This window comes from Panulirus ornatus, chromosome 2, assembly GCF_036320965.1.
Source record: "Panulirus ornatus isolate Po-2019 chromosome 2, ASM3632096v1, whole genome shotgun sequence".
Taxonomy (NCBI): Eukaryota; Metazoa; Arthropoda; class Malacostraca; order Decapoda; family Palinuridae; genus Panulirus; species Panulirus ornatus.
In genome coordinates, this window is record NC_092225.1 from 83359273 (window position 1) to 83383092 (window position 23820).

Here is a 23820-nt window from a genome sequence, read left to right on the forward strand (position 1 = left end):
GTTGTAGGGGGCCGGGAGGCCAGTTGTAGGAGTCAGGGAGGCCAGTTGTAGGAGTCAGGGAGACCAGTTGTAGGAGTCAGGGAGGCCAGTTGTAGGAGTCAGGGAGGCCAGTTGTAGGAGTCAGGGAGGCCAGTTGTAGGAGTCAGGGAGACCAGTTCTAGGAGGCAGACGCAGACAGAGGCAGGGAGGCCAGTTGTAGGTTCCACACGGGAGATATAAAACCCGAGCTAGAGATACGGCCACCAGAACAATAGACTGGCACAATAGATCGAGACAATAGAACAATAGACGGGCTGCAACAGACGCCAGATTGGTCCACCACTAATCATTAGCAGAGACAACGATGAAGCTAGAAATTAGAGGCAGCGCAATGAATGTGACACAAGTGTACGTTCACCTGCAGGAGGGGGAGAGAGAGAGAGAATATGGTAGTGGGCGTTATTTTGACGTGTGTGTCTGTGTGTGTGTGTGTGTGGTGTGTGTGTGTGTGTGTGTGTGTGACTGCCTATTCGTACGTACGGAGCAGGGAGGGAGGGTGTTCTGCACTGGTAGGACCTCGTCTCTTGAACATGCTTTTCCTCTGTTGTCAGACTTCACAATATCATTATTTAGTTTTAATCCCGTTCATCCACTGCTCTGACGCCTGAAAACTCCTCATTCCATCTTCTCGTACAAGTGTCGTGCTTCTGTCCTCTGGTTATGTCCTGTGGTTGTGTCCTCTGGTTATGCCCTCTGGTTGTTCTATCTTTCCAACTCTCAGAGAACGTCATTGTATCAGATCGCCATGTACCATGTAGTCAAACATGAGCATTACATGATCCCTTGTTCCAGTCTGTGTATCATCTATGATATTTCCAATATCCTTGCTATTATGTGTGAAGGTAATACCCTCTCATGTCTTCGTGCTTCCTGCCATGTCGGTGAAGAAATGTTTCCTCTGTAGCATATTCTAAAACCTTTCATATCCACGATTCCCTGCTACTATGAGAATCTAAGTTCCTTCGGGTCTTGCTCTTTTGTTACTGGAACCTCCCATTATTCTTACCTTACCATCTCTATACAGCGATTGTCTGACTGGTTCATGCACCCTCGTCATTGTTTCCTTCATTGTTATCATATTTGTTCTTGCTCGTTAAGACTGATCGGAGGATTATATGATCAACGCCACTGTGCGTTTCTTCCCATCCGTTGTTCTTCCCATTATTATGTACTGTGTGAATGCGCCATCCTTCATCATTTCTTGAAATTTTTAGCTGTGTGCTATTAAGAGGACCAGTCCTCCACCTCCTTTGCCCTCTCTCTCTCTCTCTCTCTCTCTCTCTCTCTCTCTCTCTCTCTCTCTCTCTCTCTCTCTCTCTCTCTCTCTCTATATATATATATATATATATATATATATATATATATATTTTATTTATATTTTTATTTTGCTTTGTCGCTGTCTCCCGCGTTAGCGAGGTAGCGCAAGGAAAACTGACGAAAGAATGGCCCAACCCACCCACATACACATGTATATACATACACGTCCACACACGCAAATATACATACCTATACATCTCAATAATGTACACATATATATACACACACAGACATATACATATATACACATGTACATAATTCACACTGTCTGCCTTTATTTATTCCCATCGCCACCTCGCCACACATGAAATAACAACCTCCTCCCCCCTCATGTGTGCGAGGTAGCGGTAGGAAAAGACAACAAAGGCTCCATTCGTTCACACTCAGTCTCTAGCTGTCATGTAATAATGCACCGAAACCACAGCTCCCTTTCCACATCCAGGCCTCACACAACTTTCCATGGTTTACCCCAGACGCTTCACATGCCCTGGTTCAATCCATTGACAGCACGTCGACCCCAGTATACCACATCGTTCCAATTCACTCTATTCCTTGCACGCCTTTCACCCTCCTGCATGTTCAGGCCCCGATCACTCAAAATCTTTTTCACTCCATCTTTCCACCTCCAATTTGGTCTCCCACTTCTCGTTCCCTCCACCTCTGACACATATATCCTCTTGGTCAATCATTCCTTACTCATTCTCTCCATGTGACCACACCATTTCAAAACACCCTCTTCTGCTCTCTCAACCACACTCTTTTTATTTCCACACCTCTCTCTTACCCTTGCATTACTTACTCGATCAAACCACCTCACAACACATATTGTCCTCAAACATCTCATTTCCAGCACATCCACCCTCCTGCGCACAACTCTATCCATAGCCCACGCCTCGCAACCATACAACATTGTTGGAACCACTATTCCTTCAAACATAGCCATTTTTGCTTTCCGAGATAATGTTCTCGACTTCCAAACATTCTCCAAGGCTCCCAGAATTTTCGCCCCCTCCCCCTCCCTATGATTCACTTCCGCTTCCATGGTTCCATCCGCTGCCAGATCCACTCCCAGATATCTAAAACACTTTACTTCCTCCAGTTTTTCTCCATTCAAACTCACCTCCCAATTGACTTGACCCTCAACCCTACTCTACCTAATAACCTTGCTCTTATTCACATTTACTCTTAACTTTCTTCTTTCACACACTTTGCCAAACTCAGTCACCAGCTTCTGCAGTTTCTCACATGAATCAGCCACCAGCGCTGTATCATCAGCGAACAACAACTGACTCACTTCCCAAGCTCTCTCATCCCCAACAAACTTTATACTTGCCCCTCTTTCCAAAACTCTTGCATTCACCTCCCTAACCACCCCATTCATAAACATTGGATATATATATATATATATATATATATATATATATATATATATATATATATATATATATATATATATATATATATATATATATATATATATATATATATGTCTGGGATCTCTATGATCCTCTCTCCTCTCATGAGACGTTCCCACAACTTCTGTACCTCCACCTCTATGATAGGTTTAACTTCTGATCGTATTTCCTAATCCTGCCAGACACATTCCCCACACTACTGACCTCTGGGGTTTCATTTTTTGGTTTCTTCCTCACGTTTTCCTCCTTGTTGAAGACCCCGTCGAAATTGGCCGGTCCCGGTACTTCCTTCCCCAGGTGTGACCCCACCTCGGAAGATCTCATTGTGATACTCAGAAATGTATGATAACTGTGATGTACCTTGTTGGTCAAGAAACACGATATATCGTGAGGGTGTCTGGAACACTCAGGTGTTGGTGGTGCCTTATGGTTGTAGATATTGTGACATGTAACTCTCCTCTCAGTTGCTCTTCATGACACTACAACCTGGGCACATTCATTCACTCTTCCCATATCGATCACTCGTTATATTAACCTTTGGTATATACGTTGAAGTTAGGAATGCTCTGAGGATGCGATATGAATTTGAGGCTGGCTTCCCAACTTTTTACCAAACTCCCAATAAGTGACACAACCAGACGTAAACCCAAATGATATGTCATTCAGGAGCCTCTCCATACTTTACTCCCTCCTCACACTCGTACAGACTAAGCCTGCTGGAGTGAGTACAGATCCTTAAAAACTTTGACAAATCAGCATGCAGTCCGGTATAGTCTTCTCCTCGCCAGCACCCTTGTGTGTGTGTGTGTGTGTGTGTGTGTGTGTGTGTGTGTGTGTGTGTGTGTGTGTGTGTGTGTGTTGACGACTTATAAGCATGGGTCTTGTGGGTTTGTTGTTATAGGATTTTTCTTCCCCCGACACGTTATGATTTTGAGCAAATTTTGTATACAAAAAAGAAAAAGGCTTTAAATGCCTGTAAACCACTTAAGTTTTCTTCATAGTCACCAACTACAGTTGTGGAGTTAACTATTTTCATGGACTGTACCAAAAAGGAAAAAAGAAATAATGAATAGACTTTAAACTTAATAAAAAATGAAATGTTCGTCGTCATTTAAAATTTACGGACCTCATTTGGGTGCGTTCCTGAGGCCTAGAGAGGAGGGAGGGGGCAGCTGGCTGAGTCCCGGAAGCTGTGACGGTAAAAGCTGTGACGGTGAAGGCTGTGACGGTAAAAGCTGTGACGGTGAAGGCTGTGACGGTAAAAGCTGTGACGGTAAAAGCTGTGACGGTGAAGGCTGCGACGGTAAAAGCTGTGACGGTAAAAGCTGTGACGGTGAAGGCTGCGACGTTGAAGGCTGCGACGTTGAAGGCAGTGACGGTGAAGGCTGTGACGGTGAAGGCTGCGACGTTGAAGGCTGTGACAGTGAAGGCTGCGACGGTGAAGGTAGTGACGGTAAAAGCTGTGACGGAGAAGGTAGTGACGGTAAAAGCTGTGACGGTGAAGGCTGTGACGGACAATCCCCCCCCCCCCCTCCCCTGCCACAACTTAACCCTAGCTGAGGAGACGTGGGTTCTGGTGAGGGAGAGTATAAGGGAGAGTCAGGAAAAAAAGAGAGAGAGGGAAGAGAAGGTGATAAAGCAGGGGAGATCGTGTTGAGGAGAGAGAGAGAGAGAGAGAGAGAGAGAGAGAGAGAGAGAGAGAGAGAGAGAGAGAGAGAGAGAGAGAGAGAGCAATAAGGGGGTGTGGGTGGGGGACCCCACACTTGTGTCTAGGTCAGAGGTCATACGTTTGACCAAAGCTACCGGCCGTGTTCGTAAAGGCTCTTCTCTTTCTCTGTTTTCATCGAGATAGAACCGATACATATTTTATAGCTGTGTGCTTTTTCCTTTTTTTTTTTGTTAGCTGAGAGGGCATGGTAAACTGAGTGACCTAATCGTGGACATCTCATTAACGCTTTATATATATATATATATATATATATATATATATATATATATATATATATATATATATATATATATATATATATATACACACTAACTTAAGCCAGGAATCTTATTTTATTGACCAATTCCTAAAGGGAGGATGAACAGCAGGGTTGACTGTGAACTGACTTCCTCAACCAGGATTCGAACCTATACGCTCGACTCCTGGCGGCCTGTGGATGCGTCAGATTAAAAACGTTAACTAAGCGATTCACCACGGTGGTCCATACATATAGAATATGCATAAAACCACAAGAAAATTGAAACACGATAAGTTCCCAAGTGCACTTTCGTGTAATGATCACATCGTCACGGGAGATACAAGAATGAGACGGAAGACGTAGGACAATACTATAAACAATATCTTAATCAAAAACTCGCCAGAAAATTTCTTCGGGCTGTGTTTACAAAATAGCTAGTAAAAGCTTTAATATTTGTGTCGGGCAGATTGGTAAGGATCTTTATGTTAGACTTAAGCAACGTAGATATAGAATAAGAACAAGGCGAGAATCAAATGCTTTGTTTAATCATGTTAAGAATTTTGACCATGCATTGACTGGAGTAACGGTAATTCAGTAATTAACTGTAGCTCCTTTACCACGAGAAATATCATTGAATCTTTTATTATCAAATACATAGAGAATTGTAACATTGATATTAGTGAAGGTCTGCACAAACTGGATAACTTTGTCGTAGGCAAAATTTGCAAGCATTTCCCTCTCCTGTCCACGTAATAAAGATATCATAACTGATAAATTGCCAGACCCAGACAACACCAACCCGAACACCACCATCTGGTAACGCTTGTTTATCAGTTGCGTCTTAGCTACGTTTCTTCCTTGTATATCAACTGATTGTTCTACGTCTTTTATATCATTCTTGTATCTTCCCTGACAGTGTGATCATTACACGAAAGTGTGCTTTGTAACTCATCGTGTATCATTTTCATCGTGGTTTTACGCGTATATATATATATATATATATATATATATATATATATATATATATATATATATATATATATATATATATATATAGGAAAGAGAGAGAGATTGTGGCTGGCTGTTCTTCTTACTATATAGTCAGTAGTAGTGGCTACAGCAATGGTTGTCCCTCACACATCCCACTACAGTGGATGCTGTAGTAGTGGTACGCTCCCTACAACATAACCTCCAGCAAGGTCGTCTCTCCCTCCTGCACGTTGAGTGTTCCTCGCGGTGCACCAGGTGTGTGTCAGCAGCTCTTGGTTGCCACGTGTATAGAATTTGTAGACGGTGCCAACCCTTAGAGCTGGTGAGGGAGGCGGTACATCCCTCCTCCCTGTCTAGCTGTCTTCCTCCTTGTCCAGATGACTTCCTCCCTGTCCAGCTGACTTCCTCACTGTCCAGCTGACTTCCTCCCTTTTCAGCTGTCTTCCTCCTTGTCCCGCTGACTTCCTCACTGTACAGCTGACTTCCTCCTGTCCAGCTGTCTTCCTCCCTGTCCCGATGACTTCCTCTCTGTCCAACCGAGTATGGAGGTTGCAACTCTCGGAGTTGACGACCTCCCCCAACCCACCCACCTGTCCAGTTGATTGTGTATGGCACCGTCTTTAAAGCAGATGACGGACGGAGGCGGTACGTCTACTCCCCCTATGCGCACCTCAGACAAGAATCTTCCTCGTTTCTCCACGTTTTACGGAATCTATGGGACTCCCACGCCTCATGAATCTATGGGACTCCCACGCCTCATGAATCTATGGGACTCCCACGCCTCATGAATCTATGGGACTCCCACGCCTCATGAATCTATGGGACTCCCACGCCTCATGAATCTATGGGACTCCCACGCCTCATGAATCTATGGGACTCCCACGCCTCATGAATCTATGGGACTCCCACGCCTCATGAATCTATGGGACTCCCACGCCTCATGAATCTATGGGACTCCCACGCCTCATGAATCTATGGGACTCCCACGCCTCATGAATCTATGGGACTCCCACGCCTCATGAATCTATGGGACTCCCACGCCTCATGAATCTATGGGACTCCCACGCCTCATGAATCTATGGGACTCCCACGCCTCATGAATCTATGGGACTCCCACGCCTCATGAATCTATGGGACTCCCACGCCTCATGAATCTATGGGACTCCCACGCCTCATGAATCTATGGGACTCCCACGCCTCATGAATCTGAAGGTCCCACTTGACTCAGAAAAGAGGAGAGGCGTGTGACGGTAAACCTCTCCCCCTCCTCGCGTGAGGTGTTCCCGTTTTCTCCGTGTCCCACAAACTTGTTCGTGGGGCCTTGAGCGACCTCGCATCCCCGATGGTGTCCCATTGTTCTACCCTCAAGAGATGAGGACGGGGCAGGGAAGGGGGGGTGGACACAGCACGCTTGACACCAAGTGTCGCCCCACACGTTATGCTTCTGGCATCCTGACAACACCAGACGCATCTCAAACCAGTGGTTCCTTTCTTTTCCGAGTGGTATGAGGCCACCCCATTGGAGTCGTCGCTGTCTGGAGTCGTCGCCTCAAGGGATTTTTATCTCAAAGTTATATGTGGAAGTGGCGTAGGTGCTGTGTAGGGGAGGAGGCGGCTCCTCCAGGATGGATGGTCGGCGGGGGGCGGGTGGAGAGGACGAGGAGGTGGAGGTAGGTAGGTGGTGGCCAGATTGATAGATTCTCACGAGGTGAGATCGCTGGCTCTTTCTTTAGAGGTGAGATTTTTCAGGGAATAACCTTTTTTTTTTATATATATTTTCTATTTTTCTCCTTTCCTCAGCGAGAACATATGAGAAGTGGGGCCCCACTTATTGTCTGGGTCTTGGGTGGTTGTTGGGCGGCTTGTCGTATGGCCTGTGTTGTTTTTCGTTTTTTCCCAGGGAGGTGTTAGAATGACCAGCTGTTGACTGTGTGGGTGTGTGGCTTCTGGATCAGCGACTCCCCGAGGGTTGGTTTTTCTTAGGTGCCGGTGTACCCCAGTGTGGTCGTTCTCGAGGGTTGGGAAGGTAGGTAATACCTTGGCTTACAACTCCAGGTGTTGTGTTATCATAATCTGACGTACCGGTTCCAAAGGGGGTTCTGTGGGAGGGTTGGAAACTGTTGTGTGTGGTGTGGATTATCATCCCGGTCCGCCTGGCTTGTTCTCTGGCTCAGCACTGTGTGTTAAGACCTAGAGCTTCTTGAGGTCTCTATATTGAACGCTAAACACGAGACTGTCCAGAACGAGATAAGTATTTCGTGACTGTGAAGCACAGATGGAGGTTATTTGCAACAGCTCTGTGAATGCTAATGAGTTCCACTAGTGGAGGATATATATATATATATATATATATATATATATATATATATATATATATATATATATATATATATATATATATTTTTTTTTTTTTTTTTTTTTTCCTACTATTCGCCATTTCCCGCGATAGCGAGGTAGCGTTAAGAACAGAGGACTGGGCCTTTGAAAAGGGAATACCCTCACCTGGCCCCCTTCTCTGTTCCTTCTTTTGGAAAAAAAAAAAAAAAAAAACGAGAGTGGAGGATTCCCAGCCCCCCGCTCCCTTCCCTTTTAGTCGCCTTCTACGACACGCAGGGAATACGTGGGTAGTATTCTTTCTCCCCTATCCCCAGGGATATATATATATATATATATATATATATATATATATATATATATATATATATATATATATATATATATATATATATATATATATATATATATATCCTGTCCCAGGAGTCCCTTCTATCTTTATAAGGCTCCTGCAGCGCCCAGGAAGCCGGAAGCAGCGACCGGTCGAGATCAAAGGTCATAAAGTATAGTGATGTTGGTGAGTTTATGTGCGGAGAGTGCAGGGCAATTGAGTTGTAGGTGGCCGGTGTCTTCTTTATGGTAGTTTCATAGTGGGCAGGAAGGGTCTTGGGACAGGTTGGAACGGTGTTTGTATCGTTGTAGTGATGATTCATGTCCAGAACACGGACGGGAAAGTCTGACCCGTGTTTGTCTGGGGAGTGTGGATCCTCATGGGTGTATGTCTGGTGGGATGGAGTTTAAGATCGAGTTGGGAGGGCGAGTGTTTAGTGCCTGTCGAGTTATCTGTGTGTGCATGTGTCTTGTCAAGTGTTGTATTTGTTGTGGGTGGGTATGGGGGGATCTGTGGGTAGAGGTTACTGAGGTGTGAGACAGTGGTAAGTTTTATATTTCTACCTGGGGTCGATGGTTGTTTATAGGATGGTTTGGGTGGAAGGTGTTTAGTTCTGTTGCCTGGAATTTATTACCGATCTTATTGAAGTTGGGTTGTATTGGAAGGATAGAATCGTAGACTTACGAGATAGCCCGTGACGCTGCCGAGGTTACGAGTGTGAGAGGTCGTAAGGTAACTATAACCAATGAAGGTGACCCTCCTGTCATGTCCTGTGAAGGTCGTGTGAACTTGAAGTTGGACCTGCGAAAATCCCTTGACCTCACGAGGACCTGTGAAAATTCCTGATCTTACGAGGACCTGTGAAAGTCCCTTGACCTTACGAGGACCTATGAAAATCCCTGACCTTACGAGGACCTGTGAAAATCCCTGACCTTACGAGGACCTGTGAAAATCCCTGACCTTACGAAGACCTGTGAAAATCCCTGACCTTACGAGGACCTGTGAAAATCCCTGACCTTACGATGACCTGTGAAAATCCTTGACCTTACGAGGACCTGTGAAAATCCCTTGACCTCACGAGGGCCTGTGAAAATCCCTTGACCTAACGAGGACCTGTGAAAATCCCTTGACCTCACGAGGACCTGTGAAAATCCCTCGACCTTACGAGGACCTGTGAAAATCCCTTGACCTCACGAGAACCTGTGAAAATCCCTGACCTTTCGAGGACCTGTGAAAGCCCCTGACCTTTCGAGGACCTGTGAAAATCCCTGACCTTTCGAGGACCTGTGAAAATCCCTGACCTTTCGAGGATCTGTGAAAGTCCCTGACCTTACGAGGACCTGTGAAAATCCCTGACCTTACGAGGACCTGTGAAAGTCCCTGACCTTTCGAGGACCTGTGAAAATCCCTGACCTTTCGAGGACCTGTGGAAGTCCCTGACCTTACGAGGACCTGTGAAAATCCCTGACCTTACGAGGACCTGTGAAAGTCCCTGACCTTACGAGGACCTGTGAAAATCCCTGACCTTACGAGGACCTGTGAAAATCCCTGACCTTACGAGGACCCGTGAAAATCTCGACCTTTCGAGGACCTGTGAAAGTCCCTGAGGGGTGGGTTTGGTGGGGGGATGAAGTAGCTGCATCATGCACATACGTTGAGAACATTCACATGACGGACGGACCAGAAGCCATGACATTATAATCACATGTCGGTCATGAAAAAGGTATTCAGTTATCTATTAATTAGATTTTTTCAAGATTATATTTTCTTTATATTTATATCTCGTCCGGTGATTTTTTTTTGGTTGATGATAATTAATTAACGAGGAATGGAGAATGAAAGAAAGAGAAATATGTATTGATGATTTTAGAATTTCTCTCTTGCCATTTGATATGTTGTGCTCTTCCCGTTTTCTTCAATGAGGAGGAAACAACTCCGATCCAGGTCTCTTGTATTGTCAGTTTTGCTGGAACGCATCACGTTTTCTCAAGAAGTGAGCAGGATTCTTTCGCAGACCTGCATTATGTGATGCGGGCTTCCGTGGCGCGGTGGTTAGCCTTGCTTAGCTGTGACCTGCGTATCAGCCATCGGGTTCGGCTCCTGGTTTGAGCGGTGCGGGCCTGGAGCCACACCAGCCGTTCATCCCTCCCTGGTAGGGCAGTCTCGCCAGAGAACGTCTCACTCCAAGGAAGTCTGTTTCCCTGCTACTTGAGGTAGCGCATCCTTTGGGCTGCAAGAGCCTTTTAGAAAGAGGACCTGGAGAACACCAGGACTTACTTTATAGAAGCTGGTCTTGTGGTAATTATAGATATAGAAATACATAGACATATATACGTGTGTGTGTGTGTGTGTGTGTGTATAACCTCAGAAGCAACGGAAAGCTGTGAAAAAGAAGAAAAATCGAGACACCTTTTGGACAGAAATGAACCTGTTGAACTCCGAAGATAATTGGTTTCCTCCGAGCTTAGTCCAGTCGCTGCTCTTGCTATACAGACGTCGCCGTCAGGAGGCACGTGAGGTGCTTCTAGGTATCGCGACTCCGTCTCCGTTTCCCCCTATGAGATTGTAGTGCACGGGCTCAGCCTGACGCACTTTCCCGTACGAAACTCTGATATTACATTACGTTCCTCTCGCACGGATACAGACAACTGGTGTTTGAATGTGGAGGTCCGCGGGGGGTAGATATGTAGGGGATGAATGTGGAGGTCCGCGGGGGTAGATATGTAGGGGATGAATGTGGAGGTCCGCGGGGGGTAGATATGTAGGGGATGAATGTGGAGGTCCGCGGGGGGTAGATATGTAGGGGATGAATGTGGAGGTCCGCGGGGGGTAGATATGTAGGGGATGAATGTGGAGGTCCGCGGGGGTAGATATGTAGGGGATGAATGTGGAGGTCCGCGGGGGTAAATATGTAGGGGATGGCCAACATAAAATTGGAAATTTTATGAACGTTGTCTAAAAGAGTAGGACCAGCGGGGGCTCGAACCAGTGTTCTCGGGTTTGATAACTGAATTTTTTTTTTTTCTTTTTAGATTTTTTTTCTGGATTTTATTTTCTGTGTCTTTTCTGTTCTGGCATTGATTTCTGTGTCGTGTCTTCAGTACGATCCAGCTTTGCCACGGAAGCTGTACCACATCACCACACGGTTCTACCACATCACTGCATGACTCTGCCACATCACATCTGCTGCATCATCACACAGGTCTGCCACATCACTGCCACAGAAGCTGTGCCACATCACCACTCATCTCTACCACATCACTGCCGCGGAGGCTGTACCACATCACCACTCAGCTCTGCCACATGACCACGTCATCACATTGCTCAGGTCGAGCTCCAGATCCCAGGGAAGCAGAGGTTGCACGACGTGACTGAAGGGCGGTGTCAAAGCACGACTTTGGAAGGGCTGGACAGAGAGAGAGAGAGAGAGAGAGAGAGAGAGAGAGAGAGAGAGAGAGAGAGAGAGAGAGAGAGAGAGAGAGCTTGGGGAAAGGACAGACAAACAGAGAGGTCCATTGGCCCATATCAAGGTTATCTGCTTTCAGCTCAAATCTGTCTGTTTCTCTACTGAGTGGATCAGGACAGTGAGAGGCGTCTCCGCTCTCGCTCCGGTAACAGCAGCCAGCCGGTGGCGAGAAGAGAATGGAAGAGAAAGAGGAAACATGCCTTAGTGAAGTAATCCTGTATGGAATGTAGAAGGATAGAACGCGAGGGAAATTCTGCCTTGACATCTTATAATCCACTATGCCACCCTTGGCTGTACTTTGATACATGCTTAGGTTGTGGAACATGAAGAAGGAAATAATGTGTATGTATGTCTTTATATCACCAGCGTTTGACGGTGTCTCATTCCAGTGTTCATGGCGTCTGTGTGGAGTTATACGTTTTCCCACGTCATTGTTACATCTTCAAACTTTAAATTTATTCCATATTTCCCCAGTAACTATGTTCTCTTATATTTCGTATATGTCTTCGTGATTTAAGTTGTCGAATTTATTCCAGATTTTGAAAACTTGTGATAAGTAACCGCGAAATCCACGCTTCTCTTCATACGCCAATTTTCTCAGAAATGGAATCAGTTTTTTTTTCTCCCGTCCTTGTATTTGTTCCAGTATTTCCTCATCTGTCTTGTAATAAGGAGGTGAGGACTAGACACCATATTCAAGGTGTGGTCTTACGAAAGCATACAAGAAGAGGTCAGAATTGTTTCTTGTGTTTTGTAGTTTATGTTCCAATTTGTTAAACTTGGCGTCCGATTTTTTTTTCTTTTTTTTTCTTCTGGGCATCGTACTGTAGTCGACGAATATCCAAGTATTTGTAGTTCTGTTTCCTATTATCTGTGTGGTGCATAAATTTACATTTGTCTGCATTAAATTTTTTTTGCCATTTGTCTAACGACTGTGCCAGTTTGTTAAGATCTCTTCGAATCACTTGACAGTTGCTGCCCATTCACAGCTCCACCTCCTGGTTTTGTATCGTCCGCAGGTTTGGAGATCTTAGATACAAGATCTAGATCATTGTTGTATAGTATGAAAAGAATAGGGCCAAGGACCGACCCCTGTGGCACACCAGTCGTCACGTTCAGCCAGTCTGAGGCTTCGCTATTTAACACTACATTTTGCTTTCTGACGGTGAGCCAGTCGCTAATCTATGCACATGTGATTTTGATGTACATGTCAAGTATCTGTGGTGGTATTTTATGGAAAGCCTATTTGAAATTAAGATATAGGAATTGAGAGGAAACGTTTGAGATCTAATTTCCATACACAACGTTGAAAAACTCTTACAAATTCGTTGGACGAGATTTTTTCTTTCTTGGTGGAGGTGATGCGGGTTGTCTGTTATTTTGTGATCTTTACATTTCACAATTTTGCCTCATATGATTACATCCTATTTTCTTTTCTTATTTTCTTACCTAAAACTCACGTGAGGCTAATTGCGCTGTGATTTAAAGAAAATTTCTCATCCCCTACCTTATATATATATATATATATATATATATATATATATATATATATATATAGTGATGCAGTTCACGAATTGCCAGTCTTTAGGTCCCCTACCCTACCATCCGCTCGTGATTTCTTCAATTACATTTCCTCGTGGAAAATATCAACTGGAGTCTGATTGCTTAGGTTATCAGTGCCAGTCGATTTGTGGGTGTGGGTGTGGGGTCGACTCGGTCATACATGTTGTACTTCTTCACAACACTCCATCCCCGTCACCTTCACGCATGTCGTCATGAGAGTATGGTAATGTGGTCTGCATGATGGATATGTGGGATATATATATATATATATATATATTTTTTTTTTTTTTTTTTATCGCTGTCTCCCGCGTTTGCGAGGTAGCACAAGGAAACAGACGAAAGAAATGGCCCAACCCACCCCCATACACATGTATATACATACGTCCACACACGCAAATATACATACCAACACAGCTTTCCATGGTTTACCCCAGACGCTTCACATGCCCTGATTCAATCCACTGACAGCACGTCAACCCCGGTATACCACATCGATCCAATTCACTCTATTCCTTGCCCTCCTTTCACCCTCCTGCATGTTCAGGCCCCGATCACACAAAATCTTTTTCACTCCATCTTTCCACCTCCAATTTGGTCTCTCACTTCTCCTTGTTCCCTCCACCTCCGACACGTATATCCTCTTGGTCAATCTTTCCTCACTCATTCTCTCCATGTGCCCAAACCATTTCAAAACACCCTCTTCTGCTCTCTCAACCACGCTCTTTTTATTTCCACACATCTCTCTTACCCTTACGTTACTTACTCGATCAAACCACCTCACACCACACATTGTCCTCAAACATCTCATTTCCAGCACATCCATCCTCCTGCGCACAACTCTATCCATAGCCCACGCCTCGCAACCATACAACATTGTTGGAACCACTATTCCTTCAAACATACCCATTTTTGCTTTCCGAGATAATGTTCTCGACTTCCACACATTCTTCAAGGCTCCCAGAATTTTCGCCCCCTCCCCCACCCTATGATCCACTTCCGCTTCCATGGTTCCGATCCGCTGCCAGATCCACTCCCAGATATCTAAAACACTTTACTTCCTCCAGTTTTTCTCCATTCAAACTTACCTCCCAATTGACTTGACCCTCAACCCTACTGTACCTAATAACCTTGCTCTTATTCACATTTACTCTTAACTTTCTTCTTTCACACACTTTACCAAACTCAGTCACCAGCTTCTGCAGTTTCTCACATGAATCAGCCACCAGCGCTGTATCATCAGCGAACAACAACTGACTCACTTCCCAAGCTCTCTCATCCCCAACAGACTTCATACTTGCCCCTCTTTCCAAAACTCTTGCATTCACCTCCCTAACAACCCCATCCATAAACAAATTAAACAACAATGGAGACATCACACACCCCTGCCGCAAACCTACATTCACTGAGAACCAATCACTTTCCTCTCTTCCTACACGTACACATGCCTTACATCCTGGATAAAAACTTTTCACTGCTTCTAACAACTTGCCTCCCACACCATATATTCTTAATACCTTCCACAGAGCATCTCTATCAACTCTATCATATGCCCTCTCCAGATCCATAAATGCTACATACAAATCCATTTGCTTTTCTAAGTATTTCTCACATACATTCTTCAAAGCAACCACCTGATCCACACATCCTCTACCACTTCTGAAACCACACTGCTCTTCCCCAATATATATATATATATATATATATATATATATATATATATATATATATATATATATATATATATATATATATATATATCACAGGACGAAAGGCCTTTCCCTTCTCGTCCTGGGTCACTTCAGTCCCTACGGGTAACACTGGCACGAGACTGAACGGCTGGGCCAGCGCTGATAGAGAGAGAGAGAGAGAGAGAGAGAGAGAGAGAGAGAGAGAGAGAGAGAGAGAGAGAGAGAGAGAGAGAGAGAGAGAGTATGCGCAAGCATCTCCCCCGTCAGGAGTGTGGACCAGGGAGGTTGGGAGCTCTGAATGCACTGAGTGAGGAAGATGTGGTTAATAGTAAAGGGTGTCTCGCTCCCCCTGGCTGCCTGCCTGCTCCCCACGGCCACTCATCCCCTCCACACACACACACACACACACACACGCCCTCCATGCACCGTGCGCAGAGGTGCGTTAAGACCTGTTCTCCTTGTTGGGTTGGAGTTAGTGCGTCAGGGTGCGTAAAGGTCGTGTGCCTGGAGGATCAGTGCGTTGGAAGTTGTGCGTCAACGCGTGTCTTGCAAGCACATCTCAGCGTCTATGGGTGATTGATGCGCGTGAGGGAAATTTCGGTCAGTGCTTCTGATGTGCGCCTGCGCAGGTGCGTCATGGTGCATTAAATGCGTCGTAGTACGTGCGTTTTTAGGCGTGTGTGTGTCCGTTCTTGATTGTGTTTATCGTGCGTCAGTGCGTCCTGGATTGTTTATCATGCGTCAGTGCGTCCTGGATTGTGTTTATCGTGCGTCAGTGCGTCCTGGATTGTTTATCATGCGTCAGTGCGTCCTAGATTGTGCTTAGAATGCGTCGTGTCCTCGAGAGAGATTGTATCATGCGTTTATGTGTCTGTGGTTTTGTCTACGATGCGTCTCTGCGTCCTTTTAAACTGGTTCCCTCTGGACAAACGCCCGCCAGTTTTGTGGGTGGTGCGTCTTGCGTAGCTGTGTTAGAGCGCTCTGAGGTTGCAACAAACTGCTTCCGAACCCGTGAGCCGAGCGAGAGCGGTGCGTGGGCACCATCGCGTCGCTGCTTGGTGCTTTAAGAGCGTTGCGTCACCACCGTTGCATGAAGACTGTTTGCGTCAAGATTTTTGCGTCAAGGCCGATCCGTCAAGGGCGTTGCTGAACTGTCGGAGATAAACATCTGTTACATGACTACGGACGAAACCTGACGCGTTTTCTGCACACACACACACACACACACACACACACACACACACACACACACACCACACACACACACACACACACACACACACACACACACACACACACACACACACACACACACACATGTTGAGTTACTACAGAACCTGTCTCGTCACAGACACCTGTTGCGTCATCACAAAACACCTCCTGCGTCACCACAGATACCCAATGCGTGATCACAAACACCCATGACGACGCTAAAGACAGATACCATGTTGCGTCATTACATACACCATGTTGCGTCATTACATACACCATGTTGCGTCATTACAGACATATTGCGTCATTACATACACCATGTTGCGTCATTACAGACATGTTGTGTCATTACAGACACCATGTTGCGTCACTACGGGCACCATGTTGCGTCACTACAGACACTTGTTGCTTCATTACAGACACCATGCTGCGTCATTACGGATACCTGTTGCGTCGCTACAGACACCTGTTGCAGTACAAATGCACCAGTAGATTCACAACAGACATCTGTTTCATCATGGATACCTGTTATGTCATACAGACACCTGTTGCATCACACACACACACACACACACACACACACACACACACACACACACACACAGCTGTTGCTTCACTGTAGACACTTTGTTTCGTCACTCCAGACATCTGTTGTATCATACAGGCACCTGTAACTTCACTTCAGACGGACACCTGTTGTACTATACATAATCCAGTTGTATCACCACAGACATCTGTTATGTTAGAACAGACAGACATCTGTTACGCAGACCTAGACCGTCACACAAACACTCTCTCTCTCTCTCTCTCTCTCTCTCTCTCTCTCTCTCTCTCTCTCTCTCTCTCTCTCTCTCATCCCGCTACCCTCCAGGACACTGTAGCCAGGTTCGAGCCCTTCCCTGGGGACAGGCATTGTGTTCATAATTGGTGTCGGGTTATCGGGGGCTGCGACTTAAACGAGATCCATTACTGCTTCTCAATAGAACAGCACGGCCCGGACGAACGCTTTATAGAAATGGCCGGTTGAGGGAGTGGTTGGTGGGGGGGGGGGGGGGGGGGGGGGGACTCTTATCTCTCTCCTGCCCTCCACCACGATTTTTAGATTCCACGTTTATTCCACGACCCTTAAACCACCCTAGTCCCCTCCCCGCTAGTCTTCCCCCAGGGTCTCCCGTTTCGTTTCCCTCGTCGTGGACCACGTTTCTCTTCTTTTAAGTTTCGAAACCCTGAGACGTGGGGGGGGGGGGTGTCGTTTCCCTCCTTCCTAAAACTATAGATTCAGGTTGTTGACGCGAGGGGGGGGGGGAGTTAAAGTTCCCCCCCGTGTTTCAGTTTCGTTTTCCCACCTCGGTGGTGTGGCGGAGGTGGTTGGGTTATTCTCGGGGTCAAGTTTCAATATCAGGCTGAGTTTTATCTCGTGAAACAACGTGTTTCCAGTTTGGGTCCTCGCCTGCAACACAGCCTTAAGCATTACATTTGGGCACCGTATTTGAAGTACAGAAGTGCTCATGGCCATTCAAGATATGTTTCAATCTTAAACACAACTTTTCAGTTTAGTTTCATATCTTGTTTCTCTTCGCTCTTCCAGTTTCAGTTTTCATCTGGATCGCAGACTCCAGTTTCCTGAGTTTGTTTCCACCCTGCGTTTTGCCAAACCACTTTTGTTTCACTTTCCCCCACATACAAATCCAGTTTAGTTTCATTCCAGTTTAGTTTCACCCTCCTTCTCCTCGTTTCCAGTTTAGTTTCACCCTCTTGCTCCATGTTTCCAGTTTAGCTTCACCTCTCTACCCTTTACTCCCAGTTTCGCACTGTGCTTCAAAATTAGCTCCACTCCAACCCTATTCTTTTTTTTTATTTCCAGCTTAGTCTAACTTCCAGTTCTCACAATTTGAATTTCAGGTTTCCAGTTAAAAAAATTTTTTGTGTGAGTGTGTGCCGAACAGGCGTTTCCAGTTTCGCCTCGCCGCTGGACCCGCTTTTCCAGTCGGTCCCCCTCCGGTAATCATTCCAGAGACCTCCTCTCTACGGAAATGGAGAGACATTGTATTCCATATGACTCACGATTTTATTCGTTTTTCGGTGGCGAGGCTGATTTCTTCGCCTGGGACTGTTCACACTGAGGGAATTTTCATCTGTCTGTCTGTGTATCTCTCTTTCTATCTATCTATCTGTCTAATTTATCTATCTGTCTATCTAGCTATCTATCTATCTGTTTATCTATCTATCTATCTATCTATCTATCTATCTGTCTATCTGTTTGTCTCTTTGTCTATATTTGAATACAAAACTCACACTGAAGAAGTAAAAGAATAAGTCTGGGAGCTCTGTATTTCGGCCCAATATAATACAGTTTTGCAATATATATATATATATATATATATATATATATATATATATATATATATATATATATATATATATATATATGTTTGTAGTTAGGATCTTTAATGTATGTATGACTGTTCGTGAGAAATACTTAGAGAAACAGGAGGATTTGTATGTGGCTTTTATGGATGTTGAGAAAGCGTATGATATATCGTTGATGTTTTGTGGATGCTGCAAATAATGGTTTGGAAAGAGTGCTGCTAAAAGCAGTGAGGAGTTTTCAGTAAGGCATGAGGGAGAGAGGAGGGTGAGTTTCTCCAAGGGAAGGTGGGTCTGCTGCAAGTGTATGTGATGGCTCCATGGCTGCTTGATCTGTTTATTGTAAGGGTGGTGAAGGGAGTAAATGAAGGGTTTTAGAGAGATGAGCAAGTCTGGGGTCTTGGGGGGAACTTTCAGGTGGGTGTCCAGTTACAGTTTGCTGATGACACGGCACTGGTGGCATATTCGAATGAGAAACTGTAAAAGCTGGTTTCCAAGTTTGGGAGACGCAAATTGAGAGGAAATGTCAAATAGAGCAAGGTTGTTAGATTTCGCATTGGAGAGAGACAGGGTAACTGAATTATGAATTTGAATGGAAAGAACCAGGAGGAAGCGAAGTGTTTTAGATACCTGGGAATGGACAAGGCTGCGTGTGGAACAATGGGAGATGAGGTAAGTCATAGGGTGGGTAAGGGAGGGGGGCTAAGGCCCAGGATGGAATGTGGAGTGTGTGATGTATGAGGTCACTGTCTGTGAGGGCAGAGATGTGTGTGTTTTTATGATATAGTAATCCCGAGGGATGCAAGGCGAGGTCCCGAGGCGACAAGGTACAAAAGTTAAGACAGAAAAGGGAACCGAGGTAGGGAGTGCTCACCCTCCTCGAAGGCACAGACTGGAACCTCTGAATGTGTTGGATGAACCAAGATGAGAAGGATAGAGATATAGGCAGTATATCTGGGGAGAGGAACTTGGATGTTCTGTCTCTGAGTTTGTTGTTTAGGGCGACGTTGATTGTTCTGAGGGCCTTGTTTTGAGTCGTTTTCAGTTTTGTTATGTTTACTTTTGAGAGTAGATGACCAAGAAGGAGCGGAGGAACTGTTTGTAGAGATGGGAGGGGATTCTTCCCCCTCTCCAAAACTGGTGCCCGTAAGTGTTTGGGGGACGTACATTTTGTTTATGTCTCTTTTGTTGATGTTTGTGGTGTGACCGTCATGTGCATGACGTATGGAGGGAGTGGAAGTATTGGACCAGTCAGGGTTATGAGATGTGCATGTTGGACTTGTGCGTGTCTGAAGTCAAGAGGAAGATTGAGGATTTTCTGTGGCGATGGAAAGGACCTGTTGTAAGCGAGCCATGTTGCAATGTTTGTTTATGCTTGGGTTAGTGTCAGTGTGTTGTTATGTTCCTTACGAGGTCGTGTGTGCATCACATCACTTTCGTAGTGTGGTCTCGGGGATGTACCGGGAGGTCATGTAGATTAAAGAGGATCGGAGACAGAAGCGCTCATTTGGAGGCTCCATCTTAAGAGTTTGAAGGGATCTGTAGGTCAGCCCATTGTGACTGACACTGGCTTCTCGGCCTGTTGTGAAACAGGTTAACCCCTTTTTGTCATTTTTTTTTTTTCTTGTGATGGTCGGTGTCAAGTATCCTTTGTGTGAATGTGTGTCGGGGGAAAAGTGTTCTAATGTGTTGTTGATAAATGATAACGTTGGTGCATTGCGAGTGTGGAGGGTGAGGGAGGGACTATGGTTGATTGAAACCATTCAGGTTGTGTTGTGTGAGGACCGTCTGCAGTGCAGCAGTGGAATGCTTGGGTCTAAAATCGTGTTGTGTCGGGCCAGTGAGGGATGTTTTGGTGGAATCTTTTGTGGATCAGTATATTTTTTTTTCTATGAGGAGATTGGATATTGATGAAAGACACAGTGGGGGAGGGACAGGAGCTTGGAGGGTGTTCGGATAGGCACTGTGTTAGTAAGTTCCCAGATGTTTAGGTTTTTGTTTTGTATATATATGATATAGAACTTGTATACACAGATTAAAACCAATTCAGAGCCACACTGGGAGTTGGCTCAGCCCAGCAGTGCCCCTGGCGGCTGCCAGAAGCACCTCACAACATCAACTGGTGGGTGGAGTTGAGATTCTGGACCCGCAGTCTTTGGTTAGGGAGTCGTTAGTCAGGTGGGGTGCATCGCTGTGGGTCGTTAGTCAGCTGGGGTGCATCGCTGTGGGTCGTTGGTCAGCTGGGGTGCATCGCTGTGGGTCGTTGGTCAGCTGGGGTGCATCGCTCTGGGTCGTTGGTCAGCTGGGGTGCATCGCTGTGGGTCGTTAGTCAGCTGGGGTGCATCGCTGTGGGTCGTTAGTCAGCTGGGGTGCATCGCTGTGGGTCGTTAGTCAGCTGGGGTGCATCGCTGTGGGTCGTTAGTCAGCTGGGGTGCATCGCTGTGGGTCGTTAGTCAGCTGGGGTGCATCGCTGTGGGTCGTTAGTCAGGTGGGGTGCATCGCTGTGGGTCGTTAGTCAGCTGGAGTGCATCGCTGTGGGTCGTTAGTCAGGTGGGGTGCATCGCTCTGGGTCGTTAGTCAGGTGGGGTGCATCGCTGTGGGTCGTTAGTCAGGTGGGGTGCATCGCTGTGGGTCGTTGGTCAGCTGGGGTGCATCGCTGTGGGTCGGTAGTTCACTGGAGTTCGTTGCTGTGTGGCCGGAGTGTGTGGCTGCTTCTGTACGTGTGTCGTCCCCAGGCCTCTGTATGTGTGTCGATCCGGGACCAGACTCACCTGATGCCGTCAGTCATCATCCACTTGGGTATGACGGACTTGAACCTTCAGGTGATGAACACACGGGCCGTGGATGTGCACTGTGCACACAGGGTAAACGGAATGAACTATTATGAGATATTCAGTGAACACCCATATAGTGGAATGCCATCCCATACAAGGGTTACGGTTAACCTAATCAAATATTACAGTCAAGTTACGCAAGAAGTTCCTTTACGTAATATTGGAAGATCTTTTGACATTAAACTAGACATTCAAACATCAGGAATAACACCATGAAATTATGAGGAACATTTAATATGGCAGCGTTGGGAAAAGTATTTCCTGTTCTAAGATTGTAAACCAGTGGGATATAGATCATCAATATTATCAGATCAATATCATCAGATCATTATTATCAGATCATTATTATCAGATTATTATTATCAGATCATTATTATCAGATCATTATTATCAGATCAATATCATCAGATCAGCATTATCAGATCAATATCATCAGATCAATATCATCAGATCATTATTATCAGATCAATATCATCAGATCAGCATTATCAGATCAATATCATCAGATCAATATCATCAGATTATTATCAGATTATTATTATCAGATCATTATTATCAGATTATTATTATCAGATCATTATTATCAGATCATTATTATCAGATCATTATTATCAGATTATTATTATCAGATCATTATTATCAGATCAATATCATCAGATCAATATCATCAGATCATTATTATCAGATCAATATCATCAGATCATTATTATCAGATCAATATCATCAGATCAGCATTATCAGATCAATATCATCAGATCAATATCATCAGATTATTATCAGATTATTATTATCAGATCAATATCATCAGGTTATTATTATCAGATCATTATTATCAGATCAATATCATCAGATCATTATTATCAGATCAATATCATCAGATCATTATTATCAGATCAATATCATCAGATCATTATTATCAGATCAATATCATCAGATCATTATTATCAGATCAATATCATCAGATCAGCATTATCAGATCAATATCATCAGATCAATATCATCAGATTATTATCAGATTATTATTATCAGATCAATATCATCAGGTTATTATTATCAGATTATTATTATCAGATCAATATCATCAGATCAATATCATCAGATTATTATCAGATTATTATTATCAGATCAATATCATCAGGTTATTATTATCAGATTATTATTATCAGATCAATATCATCAGATCAATATCATCAGATTATTATCAGATTATTATTATCAGATCAATATCATCAGATTATTATCAGATTATTATTATCAGATCAATATCATCAGGTTATTATTATCAGATTATTATTATCAGATCAATATCATCAGATCAATATCATCAGATTATTATCAGATTATTATTATCAGATCAATATCATCAGGTTATTATTATCAGATTATTATTATCAGATCAATATCATCAGATCAATATCATCAGATTATTATCAGATTATTATTATCAGATCAATATCATCAGGTTATTATTATCAGATTATTATTATCAGATCAATATCATCAGGTTATTATTATCAGATCATTATTATCAGATCAATATCATCAGATCATTATTATCAGATCAATATCATCAGATCAGCATTATCAGATCAATATGATCAGATCATTATCATCAGATCAAGTCTTGACGATACTAGTGATATTAGCCATCAATAGATAAGCATATTCAAGAAATAGATATTTGAAAGTCACTACATAAACACTTTTTTGTTTCATATTTCAGTCTTCATCCCAGACAGGCTGACTGTAGGTAGCGTGAGTAAGGAGATTCTTCCGTTTACGCTTTCCTGTAAAATGTCCTTGGTAGTACACATTGTCCACGCTGCTTGGTGTTCATCAGTCCAGTTGGTTGTTGAACCGGAGGGAGAGGTGGGTGTGGAGGTTCCTCCTGCTTTACCGTCCTGTGTGTACAACAGATAAGATTATGACGGCCGATAACCTCGTCATGGACCATCATGTCCTTCCCTCGTGCTCCCACCTAATGTGTATCGTCCACGTAGACAGCGGATAAAGTTCAGGTTCCCGGGCGGTCAGGTTGTCGTACACAAGATGAAAAGTTAACGTACTCAAGCAGACAAGTTATCGTACCAGGAGAGCAGAATTAACACGTACAGGCGGGAAAGTTATACCAGTGTGCACGTTACCATACACAAGTGATTAGATTATCCCACAAAGGGATAAAGTCGTCGTACATTAAATAAAACGTTTTGGAACACATGGCGGCAGGTCTCGTACGCTATGGAAAATATCGTACACCGTGGATGGTTATCGTATAGAAAGTGGGAATGCTAGGTAGA

General features: G+C 44.5%; 1 protein-coding gene across 1 annotated transcript in view; it reads left to right on the top strand.

Moving 5' to 3' along the window:
* The window catches only part of LOC139757792 (DBH-like monooxygenase protein 1), a 798273-nt gene that overhangs the window by 267646 nt on the left and 506807 nt on the right, over window positions 1–23820 (top strand). The window lies entirely within an intron of this gene.